The sequence below is a fragment of the Rutilus rutilus genome, assembly GCF_951802725.1.
Source record: "Rutilus rutilus genome assembly, chromosome: 19".
Taxonomy (NCBI): Eukaryota; Metazoa; Chordata; class Actinopteri; order Cypriniformes; family Leuciscidae; genus Rutilus; species Rutilus rutilus.
Window position 1 is genome coordinate 19,555,017 of NC_140232.1, and position 14,351 is coordinate 19,569,367.

Consider the following 14,351-nt stretch of genomic DNA (forward strand, 5'->3'; position numbering starts at 1 on the left):
TATAAAGTGATTCCTATAGGAACCACTTTATAAACTTCATGCGTAATTGAAAACATTTAGTTATGTTGACATCTTGACATATAAAGTGGTGTTCACATAACTCAATTTTTTCAATTACGCATGAAGTTTATTACTTAATTTTAAGGCAACGGGTTTCCTTACTTTTTTTAAGTTAAGTCAAACAGGTCTCCTGAACAACTCCTCTCTATCATTGGTCCGATTTATTCAAAAACAACTTAGGAATACCTCCCAATTCAATTTACAACAAATCATTTCCTGTGGGAAAGCAGACATCTAACATACCCAACTATAATTTGGGTAAATTAATATCTGTAGCTGTTTTCCTATAGACGAACAGACTTTCTTTTGTTAATTGGAGTAGGATATGGTTTTGTCAGAGGTTATTCTGCTTTACCTGAGATAAATTATAATTAATCCATGAAGAGTAAAAGTGCTGTAAGTAAACTCACAATTGACAATTATTGATGCATGCAAACACATTCGTAAAATAATTACAAAGTGAAAAAAGTTAATGAAAATATGTTTATGATTAAAAGAGTTTTGTAAACACAATTATCAGTTAAACTGAAATATTAATTTGAACTAATGATTCAATAAACAATAATGAATTTGACTGTAATGCTGGACTAAAGCCAATCTATTTAATATTTAATCTTCATACACAGCACAGGGCTTCAGAGAGGTGAACGTGTGTGCTATTTTAATAAAGCTTTGTGAACAAAGTCAATTGGTTTATAAAAAAGAAAAGATTAAAAACAATTATAAATTGAGATTGAACATTTGTGAGTAAAACCGCACCAAAGTAAAAGATTCATCACTTAAAAGTATTCACTGTGTTCACTAATTAGTTTCTGAAGTTCTCAGAAAGACCATGTTTGAGCTAACAGCAAGCATTACCACTATTCATAATTATTTTTTAGAAATGTAATTACCTGGGGGGAAACGTTTATTATTATTATTTTTTATATAAAACAAAGACAGCTCTGTATTCACTGCCTTGCTGTTTGTAATAGGCCAGATCTAAATCATGTTGTATAATGTTTACAAGACACAAAATTCAGCAAACTGTAACTTAAAGTAAACACACACAAAGAAAATAACCAGATGGATATAACATGTATTGTGTTAATCTATACTATCATAATCCATACCACTTCACAGTTTATAGTATTATGAATTATATTAAAAGTTTTATTATTTTTATTTAAGGTTAAGTTTATTTATACAATATAATAATAAATTACTATTTTTTATTATTAAATCAAATGAGTGTATTATTTAACATTTTGATTTATTTAAATATTTTTGCCTGAAGCAAGTAATGAATGGCAATGTTTGATGCAGAAAAATATCTAAAAAGTAATACTATTTACCAAATTAGAAAAATCTTATTCAAAACAGAATACATTAATCATGGTTATAAAGATTATAAAGAGAATGATGCGAAATGAACAGAGCAAAAAGAAGAAGAAAAAAGTGCTTTGTTGTAATTTAGATATTGTCCTGATCTAATTCTGCCTGTTCACGCATATTTGCATATGTCCAAAAAAAAAAAAAAAAAAAAAAAAGGGCTTGCATCCATATGATGTTTAAATCAGTAAAGATCTGAAATGACACTTAATGGAGTGTACTTCCTTCCTTACTAGCGCATTAAAATTAGAGCTGGGTACACACTATCATCCCCTTCAGCAATATCTAGGGCAACTGTGAAAAACTTCCTCCTCATCCTATTAAGACATTGACAGAGTGTGGACTGACTCAACCTTCTCCAACAACATGCCTCCCAGGGAGAGCGAAGGAGTGAGCGAGTGAGAGACCAACAAGCAGAGGAGGAGGAGACAGGAACAACTGCGAATGCCTCTCTCCTTTATATTTAAAGCAGTTCTCCTTTATATTTAAAACAGTTTTGAAGTTGATGCAGCCCTTAAGTCTTGCCCCAAACCAGTATTATGAGGCAGCAGAACGGGAAAGTCCGAAAGACTTGTGGGATCCTGACCCCGGATCCTTGCATCCTCTCTTTATCTGCTGCATGAGGCCGGAGGCAGTGGGCTTCAGGGACACACTGATTCAGTCATGAGGAAATGTTCTTTAGATGGGATTAGCCCACATAATAAAGCCTGTATGATGTAGTCTCTACTTCCTGCCAGCAGATAATGATGTGGCCATGTTGAATATTTCAGGCTGTGGTTTGCTAAGTGCTTTTTCTCAAGGGAATGCAGTCGTGCACTTTTGCTGTCTAACTGTGGCATCATGCTCCATCTCTCCCTGGAGGGAGCACCTGGAAAGAACACTGATCTTGATGCCAAGATGCACTTTAATTACACTTACTACAGGGATGGACGTGAAGGGGTCATTTATAGTGGAACATACTGTATGATTGTGAATGTTTTTTCTTTTTTTTCTTCTCTCCTCTCATGAATAACAGATGACAAGTATGATGAGTTTTGAGAATGTCATTATTCTGTCATTATTTACACATCCACAGGATGTTCCAAACCTGTATGACTTACGGAATTACTTTTATGGTGATTTTCCATACTTTTTTAAGCTTTACAAGCCAATACCACATTGACTTTATGGGCCCTATTTTAACGATCTGAAACGCAAGTATCAAGCGCGAAACGCAAGTAACTTTGTGGGCGGGTCTTGGGCGCTGTTGCTATTATACCGGCGGGATAAATTACTCTTGCGCCCGATGCAAATCTAAAATGGGTTGATCTGAAGTAGCTTCATTACTCATAGCTGTGGTTTGGGCGTAACGTGAAATAAACAAATCAGAGCGTCATCTCACATTCCCTTTAAGAGCAGGCGCGCTTGTTCCATGGCAGATGGGTATTATAACGGCGGATTTGCCAGGCGCATGCCAGGAGCGGTTCACAGCCGAGGAGACCGACGTTCTCGTCAGGGCCGTAAAAGACAGAGAAGTGACGTTGTATGGGGATGGGAGAAACCCACCCAAATTAGCTTCGGTTAAACAGGCGTATAATAATTTGGGTAAATGTGTAAGCTAGATTTATGCCTATTTTTTCACATCTTCACATGGACACAACAATGATTTCCCTCGTGTGTTAATATTTTTCCTTGTAATAATGTATGGTTTTCTAAAAATGAGAACTGCTGGTCTGTGTGTAGATGAGAGAATCAAAGTGTATGCGCGTTGTGCACACGCTACATTGATTATGGCCAAGCATGCGCCCTTAAAATAGCATATGAATAACATGCGCAACGCACCACTGACTTTAGACTAGGTTTTTCCTGGTCAGTGGCGGAATTGTTTTCTAAACCTGCAAAATAGCATCAGGGAACGTTTGCGCCGAAAGACTCTTTGCGCTGAACCGCCCCGGGGAGCGCAAATGCATTTCCTAGTTTACCGAAGTGCGTCTGTGGAGGGAAAAGTCCGCTGTGCGCGGGTGCAAAATAGGAATGATACATGCGTCGGTGTACAAAGTCAATTGCGCTGGGTGAAAAATAGGGCCCTATATCATTATATTGAAAAAAGGTGGCCAGGATTTTCTTCAGAAATTCAACAGAAGAAAGGAAGTCATACTGGTTTGGAAAAATCGTTTAAAAATCTAGTTTAAAACACATGTGGCAAGCTAGTAATTTATATTCAAGGTTTTATACGATTTTCAAAAACTTTTATTTCTTTTAAAACATACAAGATCTCTGATGAATGTTTCCAGCATCTTATTGAATCTATGCCACAAAGAATAAAGGCAGTTCTAAAGGCAAAATGAATTCATTTTGCCTTCAGAACTGCCTTAATTGTTTGTAGCATAGATTCAACAAGATGCTGGAAACATTCATCAACGATTTTTGTCCATATGGACATGATAGCATCACGTAGTTACTGCAGATTTGTCAGCTGTACTTCCATGATGCGAATGTCACATCACATCCCAAATATGCTTTATTAGATTGAGATCTGGTGATTGTGGAGGCCATTTGAGTTCATGACTCATCAGACCAAGCAAAGTTTTTACCACTGCAAATTGTAGCCTCAGTTTCCTGATGTTAGCTAACAGGAGTGGCACCTGATGTGTCTTCTGCTGTTGTAGCCCATCTACTTCAAACCGTCTGGCACCAACAACCATGCCACATTCAAAGTCACTTATATAACATTTCTTTCCCATTCGGATGCTCAGTCTGAACTTCAGCGGATTGTCTTGACATTGGCCGTTTATCAATACGAGGTCTTGTCTGTACTTGTGTTCATGTGGATTTCCAATTCAAAGTTCACATCTAGCCAAGTACAGTTAAAATCCCTGGATGTAATCTTGATCCTCCCCTTTTATCGAAGATGCATTGGAGAGGTGACTTGTGTGGACTTGAGACAGCTAGGTATCCCAGAATGCATCTCGCACCAACCAGAAAGCATCAATAGCAGGGGAGAAAACCCGCGTAATTTAAAAATACTGCTGTTTTTGTTTCACAAAATGTAGTTTTAAGAGTTTTTGAGGCAAGAATATAGTTGTTTAAAGCTCAAATCTGTGGTTAATTTATAAAGATAGTGCCTATTTTGGAATTGTGAGATCCAGGCGATCAACGGGAGCTCAGCACTAACAGCCTTTCCTCGGCTAGTTCTTCTGACATTTGCCGCTGGCTCTGATGTCTCTAGTCTAGTGCTTAAACATGAGGCTTAATTCATCTTGTGTATATCTAACGGGCAATCTTTGGTCTAATTAATACTGTACTTTGTTCCCTGGCAAAGCGTTTTGGCTGAGGTCAAAGTGAAGTTTCATAACTTTATATATTTAGGCTATTTAAATTTAACACCGTAGCCTTACAAGAGAGCTGACTTGTGTTTGACTGAATCGTTTGCTTAATTTCTTATTGTATAGCTTCTTATACCTTTTTGGTATAATATTCATAACATGTAGGTCAGGCAATATGTACAAATGTACTCTGATTCTCTTCACTGTATTTACATGTATAATAAAATAAAATGACACAACCCTGTCTCTTTTTGTTAAATGTCAGGTTTAATGATCAATATTATAATGTTTCATATTTCTTTTAAATGAAAACAAAAAGAGGCAGGGTTGTGTTTTATATTTAATTTTGTTATAAATATACATGCAGTTAATCAAGATAATCAATCCTGAACCACATTTGTGTGGTTATTAAAATGTTGTAAAAGAAAAAATGTTGGGTTATTAAAATGTTGTAAAAGAAAAAAGTTTCCAAAGTTTGCGTACTTGGTACTGAAAAACGCCCCATGTCTACTATACATGCCTAAATGCATTGAGTTGCTGTCATGTGATTTTCTGATTAGATATCTGTGTTAGCGAGCAGGTGTAGCTAATAAAGTGGCTGGGGTGTGTGTGTGTGTGTGAGTCCCAAGGCATGTGATGGGGAGGGTTGGTGAAAGACCTAGCGACCTATTGAATATACACCGATCAGTCATAACATTACGACCACCTTCCTAATATTGTGTTGGTATTTTTACCCCTTTTGCTGCCAAAACAGCCCTGACCCGTCAACCCGGGTAATTTGGAGGCCAAGTCAACACCTCAAACAAGTTGTTGTGCTCCTAAAACCATTCCTAAACCATTTTTGCTTTGTGTCAGGGCGAATTATCCTGTTGAAAGAGGCCACAGCCACCAGGGAATACCGTTTTCATGAAAGGGTATACATGGTCTGCAACAATGCTTAGGTAGGTGGTACGCGTCAAAGTAACATCCACATGGATGGCAGGACCCAAGGTTTCCCAGCAGAACATTGCCCCAAGCATCACACTGCCTCTGCCAGCTTGCCTTCTTCCCATAGTGCATCCTGGTGCCATGTGTTCCCCAGGTAAGTGACGCACATGCACACGGCCACCCCGTGATGTAAAAGAAAACGTGATTCATCTTACCAGGCAAACTTCTTCCATTGCTTCGTGGTCCAGTTCTGATGCTCACGTGCCCACTGTTGGCGCTTTTGGAGGGGGACAGGGGTCAGCATGGGCACCCTGACTGGTCTGAGACTATTCAGCCCCATACGCAACAAACTGCCATGCACTGTGTATTCTGACACCTTTCAGAACCAGCATTAACTTCTTGAGCAATCTGATCTACAGTAGCTCGTCTGTTGGATCGGACCACACGGGCCAGCCTTCGCTCCCCACGTGCATCCATGAGCCTTGGCTACCCATGACCCTGTCGTCGGTTCACCACTGTTCCTTCCTTAGACCACTTTTGATAGATTCTGACCACTGCAAACTGGGAACACCCCACAAGAGCTGCAGTTTTGGAGATCCTCTGACCCAGTCGTCTAGCAATCACAATTTGGCCCAAATCCTCAAATCCTTATGCTTGCACATTTTTCCTGCTTCTAACACATCAACTTTGAGGACAAAATGTTCACTTGTTGCCTAATATATCCCACCCACTAGCAGGTGCCATGATGAAGAGATAATCTGTGTTATTCACTTCACCTGTCAGGGGTCATAATGTTATGCCTGATCGTTTTTTGGTGCTGGTCATAAAATTAGAATATTACATGAAATCAGCACCTGTATATACACACATATATACAGTATATATATATATTATTTTTTTTACTACTCGTCATGTGGTATGGTCAAGGTAATCATATATTTACATTTTGAATATATTTGATTATAATAGGTTATAGACAGTATAATAGGTTTTAAAATATACTGTATTTTCAAGTTAACATTTTTGGGGAGTTGCACCACATACATTTTTTTTTTAATTAACTGATATTTAAAAAGACTTACCGACCTTGACACAATATGTCCTCTTTATGACAGTGGATTGACAGACAAAAGCTTTTTTTAAATATAATTTAAACAAGACTGCTTCCCAAAAATATCAATGAATTTTAAATTCTGAAATAAAAAAAATCACTCATCACAGAAGAGGTGCATTCAAGTCATTCGAAGGACACATGATTCCTGCCTTTTTCCCCCCAGTACAGACAACAGCCTTGGGCATTACATTGAAGAATGGGTGAGCGAACAGCCATGTTTCTCTTTTATGAATTTTTCTGACATATGGTTTCAGAGTCGGCATTGAATCAACAGTATACTTAGCTTTTTTGATGAACACACTTGTCGCTTTCGCACCTTTGCTTGACCTTTAGAAAAGTAGACAGCACCTGTGGCACACACTAGCTTTTTTTCTGAAGGCTTCATCAGCACCGGGTAATTACCAGCAGGCAGCAGAGGAGCCTCAGAACCAGAAGAAAGAAGGGGGAAAGGAGAGAGAGTGAGAGAAACAACTGGCAAGTCCAGGCGCTGAGGTATGGAGAGGTGAGGAAACTATGGACTGGTTGTGTTAATCCGGCTGGAGCAGGAACATGGGAATGCGCTGATCCACAGAGGCATGGAGAGTCTAAACGGCACTGTCTGCGGTAATCCTCTGGTTTACATGCTGTAATTCTATTGGAAGACTGCAGGAGGGCACACTGGGGGTCTGACCTAGAACCTGCGACCACAGCCTTCAATACACCCTCACTGCAAATGCATTTGTTACTACATTATGTTAGAGATGCAACATTACTGTAGCAATCAGACTAATGAAGATCTTTTAACATGAAATCAACATGCTGGTGCTTAAGAAGCATTTATTGTTATTATCAAAGTTGAAAACAGTTGCCTGTGTGGCGTAATCACAGCCATGCTGATAAAGAGCCATATCGCACTCCTACTTGTGTGATATTGCTCATATATGTACACGTGTGTTTCTATCATCCTTCTGTAGAAAAAAAAAAGCTGTTTATCCCTGTATTTTCTAACAAAGTCTCTTATTCTTGGTAAAGTTCTTGGCAAAACAGCGTCATAAATAAATAACGATCACAGGGGTTCTCTGTACTTTTCAAAATCCTTTTCAAAATCACCCAAAATGGATGTTTCGCTCACTCTAGGTCTAAGATGTTTCCCAGTGCCACAACAGATATTTGTTCCACTGAAGTCGAGGCGGTGACGTGCAGCTCTGCTTTGAGGACTACACTTCTCTATACTGAGGGACATTCATTCTGTGGGAAAGCAAGAGATGTTTATCTTTACGACTATTCACAGCGTGCAGCCACAATACAAACATTAAATACACAGCCATAAATAAATAATGAAGAAAAAGGATTGATTTTAGATTTCTCTTTTAAACATTGCACAAGAATATGCAAAGAGAACGATATCACATTACAGAGAAACACGTTACGGAGAGAACGTACAAAGCGCAATCACAGTCTGGAGAAATGTCTGGATTTCTGTATAAACATCTAAGTTTAGTACATTAATTTGTATTTGAAAATTATGTAAAATATCACAAAAAAAAAAAACAACAACTGTTTTCTGTATGGTATTTTGGTGGAAACATCCATAAACCTTGGAATGTATTGTAGTGGTATTTGCAAAAAAAAATAACCACCAAGCCTTAAGTTGCGAACACATTAGCTAAAAAGTTTGCACTCACACAAAATTCCTGCATGGATTCCAATTTAAATGACTTTTTTCATCTCAGAATTCTCACAACAACTGTAACTGTGACAACACCTTTGGATACAAGAAAATATCCATTAAATAACATAAAAAAATGGGTAAAAGAGATTTTTTCTGATGTAAGTAAACCATGACCCCATTAGATATGCAATAATCGAGTACTTCAAGAAAAAAAATATTATGCTGGCAGCTCAAGTAAAAGACCTCAAAATAATAACCCACATTCATTAATACAATAGGATTTTGATCTGAAAGTTCAAAAACTCTTCTAGCCAAATTCTACATCTGGACAAGAGAAACTTTAGCTTAATAGAATAAGAGCATTTTCGCCTTTGGACAAAAAGTAATAGATCTCAGTAAAAGCCTACAAAGTGGAAGTGAGGACTAGTGTGGAAATAAATATGGGACTGCAATGAACAAAAGCGCTGCTATGCCCAGCTCTTTTCCCATATCTATTCAATTACTTCATCCTTTAACAATATGATAATACAATCCGTGTCACACATGCGGAGGAAAATATCTTTTCTACACTTGGAAAATTGAAGAGGGGCTGCGGTTGAAGAGAGAAACTCAAGGCATTTAACACATTGGCAATCTACAGGGAGATGTCTAGACAAAATGTACCAAAAAAAAAAAAAAAAAGAAGCATGTCTCTAAAGCACCACAAATCAATGATAGCCTTGCTCGTTCGCACTCTCTCCATCTCCAATCATACAGGCCGAGACAGCTCCCTTCAAAGAACATCTGAATATACCTAATGGAATGGAAAATTGGGGGAAATGGGGAGTCAGACCCGAGGGGATTTCTTTCCCCACTGTACAGTTTTCACATATTTAACACAAGCACTTCTACAACCTTGCCTTGCGAGTCGGCGAACACATTAATGCACATCACCCAGTCGAAAGGGTGCCATTTCCGAATATTAATATAACACACTCAAAGTCATGCTGTACAACTCTGGCCGTACCCTGAGGGCTGACTTTATCTAGTCACATAACAGATCGTTCTCAACAGTGAGCTACAAAGCATTTAAGACCTGAAACAAACTCTAAGTATGTGAACACATGCGCTTTTAGCTATGCAAGCTCGGGTTTGTGACTGTGAAATGTGTCAATCCACAATTTATACGCAAGTATGTGTTGCTGTCTTCATCTAAGGTCCGTTTTCTTTCAGTGAATGAAGGAAAAGAATCATATTAAATGAAAAAGCTCACATGGTTTAGATCAGGGGCTTTCTAACCTGTCCTGAAGGACATCTAGCATTGTCTGCACATATGTTTCCCTCATCTAACACACCTCTGCTAGACTCTACGGATAAGGGAGACATACAAAATGTGCTGTGCTGGGGATCCTTCAGGGCAGGTTTGTCTTCTAAATAACATCTGAATTAATGGCGCACACATTTGAAGGTAACCTCAATCCATCAGATTAATCTGCTTGAAAAAACTGATAAAGAACATAAATATTTTACACTGCAAGTAACTTCAACCACAGATGGGGATAGAGAACTGCAAATGATGTAGTGTACATTTAAAGAGGTACAACATTTGCATACTAATGCAAACACTACCGTTTAAAAGTTTAGGGTCAGTACGTTTATTTTATTTCAAATAAATGCTGTTCTTTGAACTTTATACTGTAAGTTATTAAGCAGCATAGCCGGTTTCAACATTGGTAATAATAAGAAATGTTACTTGAGCACCAAATCAGCATTTTAGAATGATTCCTGAAGGAGTAATGGCTGCTGAAAATAATAATATTTAATAGTAGAATTGAGTTATTTTAAATTGTAATAATATTACACACAACAATACTATTTTTACTATATTTTTGATAAAATAAATGCAGCCTTGGTGAGCATAAGAGAGACCTTCTTTCAAAAATATTTCGAAGACCCCAAACTTTTAGTAATGTATGTTTCTATGCTAATGATGTAGCATATGTTAGAAATCACATATGTAGGCTAAGCTTTAACTACATTGGCGCTTACTGATGGTCATACATAGTTAATGAGCTGCTGATGCTGATGGGATGTTAAGCTGGCTAGTAATAGACTTTCCTAATTCTCTAATCCCAGCGACATCTATCTAACCTCTTCTATTTCTCTGCAAATTTTCCCACCTCTTCCGGCTCAGTGGACCCTCGCATTAGCGCCAACTCCATCGCATATTCCCTACTGACTGCCCGACCTGTGCGCTAATACGTTTTCAATGAAGGCTAAAACAAAAGAATATTTTGTATCCCAGCACGGATGATTAGCCAAAATGGCTAATCGAGCAATTACGCCACAGTGAAGCTTTTAGATGTTTTGATATAAAGAGAGGTAAGCTGAATGTAGCCATTGGATTTAATGATGTGGAAAAATAAATCTTGCATGGTGGTAAAACTAATTATGACAGATTGCTTTGAACCATCATAATGGAGATATGTACACAGTACATCTACATATTGGTGTCTACAGAGTAGGGTCCACATTTTTTTTAAACCATATTGAAAATATAGGATTCAAAATCTAATGTATAGCTTGAAACAATAACACATCTTATTCACATCTGAATAATTTAAAACACAGAAACAATTAAATTTAACTTGTCACTCAAAATGTCATGCATATAATTTTACAAACATTTTTGTATTTTTTTTTTTTTTTTTATATATATAAAAAAAACATATAATTTATAATTTGTATCAAATCAAAATCATTTTCACTATCCACCCTGTGAATCTCTGAATAGAATACTGTGTCACTGGAAGGATATAAAACAGGATGTTGAAATATTGACATCACTCTTTACCCTGGAGTCAACTTCACACCAATTACCCCGGCTACATTAGAAACAAAAGGCATTAAATGCCTGTTCAAAAGGGACTGATAATGTTCAGTACAACTGACCATATGAAAAGAGAGCAAAGGTTGTGCAATCCCTTGTGACACTCTAAAACTGTGGAGTGAAAACTGCAAAGTTCTTTTAGAAAGACGCTCAAGTGTGTTAGCTGCGATTTTCAACAGGCTGCAAGAACATCCCCCTCACAGGAGGTAGCTGACATAACTACTGCTAATGTGTTAGCAGGTGGTCACATTAAACAGGTTTTGTTTCTGGTCAATGTCAACAAGTGTGGAAACACATACTGGCATGTCTGTAAACACAGCAGTTAATTAAAGAGATGTTTAAAACACAAGTGGCTTAAACATATGTACAGTACTTGTGAAGAACTGTCCTTCCGTGTATCTATACTATGTGTTGCATGAGAGTCTTTATATAAAAGAGGGACTAAAATGGCACAGATCAGTAAAATATTTAAACATCACTAAAACAAGATAAATTTACTTAAGCCAAATTGAGACTTGAAAAAAATGAAAATGATAGATAGATAGATAGACAGACAGTTAGTTTTAATATTTTAGTTTTATATTGTTGCTTCATGTGCTTTCCCAGCAGTAGTGTGCAGAACTAGCATTGCTAGAAAGAAATTGCATAGAAAAAGCATTGCTTCTGAAACAATTATCCACTCTGATAAAAGAAACTTGCTTAATTTAATTACTTTGTACTTTAAATATTTATTTCATCTTTTGGAAGTGCAGCGCTGATCTTGTTTATGTCAGAGACTATTATCTTTAATGAAATCTGACAATTTAATTTGTGCATGATGGCAGTAAGGTTCCAGTGAGGTTCCAGTGGTTAAGAGGAAGTGGCATCATTTAAGGACTCTAGCCTGTTGTCTGATGGTTAACTGCTGACTTTGGCACACTGGAGTCCTCAAGGACAATCACTGACCTTCTGATTAACATCCCACTCTATCAGATCCAAGTCACTTCAGACACACAATCTACACTATGTCAACAAGTTTTGCTGTCTGATGATCTATACAATTCTTTAGAGCACATTAAAAACTTTGGACTAGGGATTTCAAAAGCATCAGCAGGAAAGAGACAAATACACCAGCCAACAACATTAACTTACTGTAGTTTAAACCCAGGGTCCAAAATGAAAACCGTGCTACACAAAAATGGATGAACTGAGAAAATATTTCAAAGTAAATATTTATTACTAGTCATACAACTGTATTTTGGTGCTTTTCATTGGTTCCTATACCATTTGAATCACTCAGCTATTTTTCCCTTGCCATTTACTCTAGATCACAAATATACAAACTTCTGATTAGAAATTGTCCACTTCATTAGAAGATGATCGAGTTGGAAGTTGTCTTTAGTAGATGGTTTGAATTGTGCACATCACCTACAATGGCATGGGTTAAAGGGACAGTCCACCCAAAAATGATTTACTCACCCTCAAGCCATCCTAGGTGTATATGACTATCTTCTTTCAGACAAACACAATTGGAGTTATATATATATATAAAAAAATATATATCCAGGCTCTTCCAAGCTTTATAATGAGAGTGAATGGAGGATGAGATTTTGAAATTCAAAAAAGTGCAACCATCCATCATAAACATAATCAATACGGCTCCAGGGGTTAATAAAGGCCTTCTGAAGCAAAGTGATGGGTTTTTGTAAGAAATTTTTTACAACTTTAAAAACTAAAATACCTAGCTTCTGGCAGACGGCCTACACAAGTTGACTTATGCCAAAAGAGTAAACCCTGATGCAATGTAGGAGTAGCGTAAGCTTTGACGCCCCAAACAAATAGGGTTGGAGAACAAACATGAGCTCCTCCTCCCTTATATCGAAATCCTCCAACATTTCTCTTTAAAAATTCGTGACTGGTGTTTTGTTTTGCTCTATCCTCTGCACTTCCACGTTCGTCAATACATCATGCTCAGGGGGCATTTGGTCAGGGGTTACTCTTTCGTCGTAAATCGATGCGAACGGCCGTCTGTCCGAAGCTAGTTATTTTAGTTTATAAATGTTTAAATATGGATATTTTTCTAACACAAATGCATCGCTTCGCTTCAGAAGGCCTTTTTTTTTTTATCTCCCGAGCCGTGTGGAGCACCTTTATCATAAATGGATGCACTTTTTTGGGCTTCAAAATCTCATCCTAAAATCATGTTTTCATTTTCAGCAATTTTTAGGTGAACTATCCCTTTAAGATCAAGATAAATTAATTTTCAAAAAAGTGTTATGTTGCAGTTCATAATTTTTTTGTGTGCTAATTTTGGGTGCCCTGTTTACACCAATTCCAGTGGCCATATTCATACTGTTTGCTGTTCTGATGCACTTGCAAATTATGCTATAACTTAACTCTAAAACTATAGTGCAGCAGAAAGTGGTGTTCAATTTAATTAGTTTTTCACTACTGCATAACAAATAACAAAATTGTAGAAAAGAAAGCGAAAAATCTTAATGGGAAAAGGGATGTTTTCACCCTAAATACTAGGGGTGTAACGGTAAACAAACATGACGGTTCGGTATGTACCTCAGTATTGAAGTCATGGTTCGGTATAGGTTCGGTACAGCGGGGGGAGAAAACTAAACACAAAATTGCTTCTTCTTTTTCCTTTTTTTTGTGTATTAGCGTGTAAATAAATTCTATTATAATTACAATTTCTTACGAATAAATCAAAATCTCTTACCTATAATGTAAACTATATGGGGAGCCCTTAATTACACATTACTATAATATTAAAGGTTACAATTAACAACAGAGCCCAAATTATAAAATTTAGTTGCAATTTATTTTTAGATGAAAAAAAATATATATATAAAAAAAAAAAAAATAAGTACTGTAAATTGCACATACAGTAAGGCAGGTTTTGCATTAACTTCTAAATCTAATTATAAAGTTAATTTTCCACTCCAATTTATTTTTTAAATATAATCATTTAAACAGTGGCTGTCATAACTTGTTGTCATGACAAAATTATTTAAACATAATCAAGACATTACTAAGAGGTTAAGTAAATATAATGAATAGGCTAAT

At 36.9% G+C, this 14,351-nt stretch overlaps 1 protein-coding gene across 3 annotated transcripts in view; it reads right to left on the reverse strand.

The window, feature by feature from the left end:
* Positions 1-14,351, reverse strand: part of grid2 (glutamate receptor, ionotropic, delta 2) — a 427,641-nt gene that overhangs the window by 111,026 nt on the left and 302,264 nt on the right. The window lies entirely within an intron of this gene.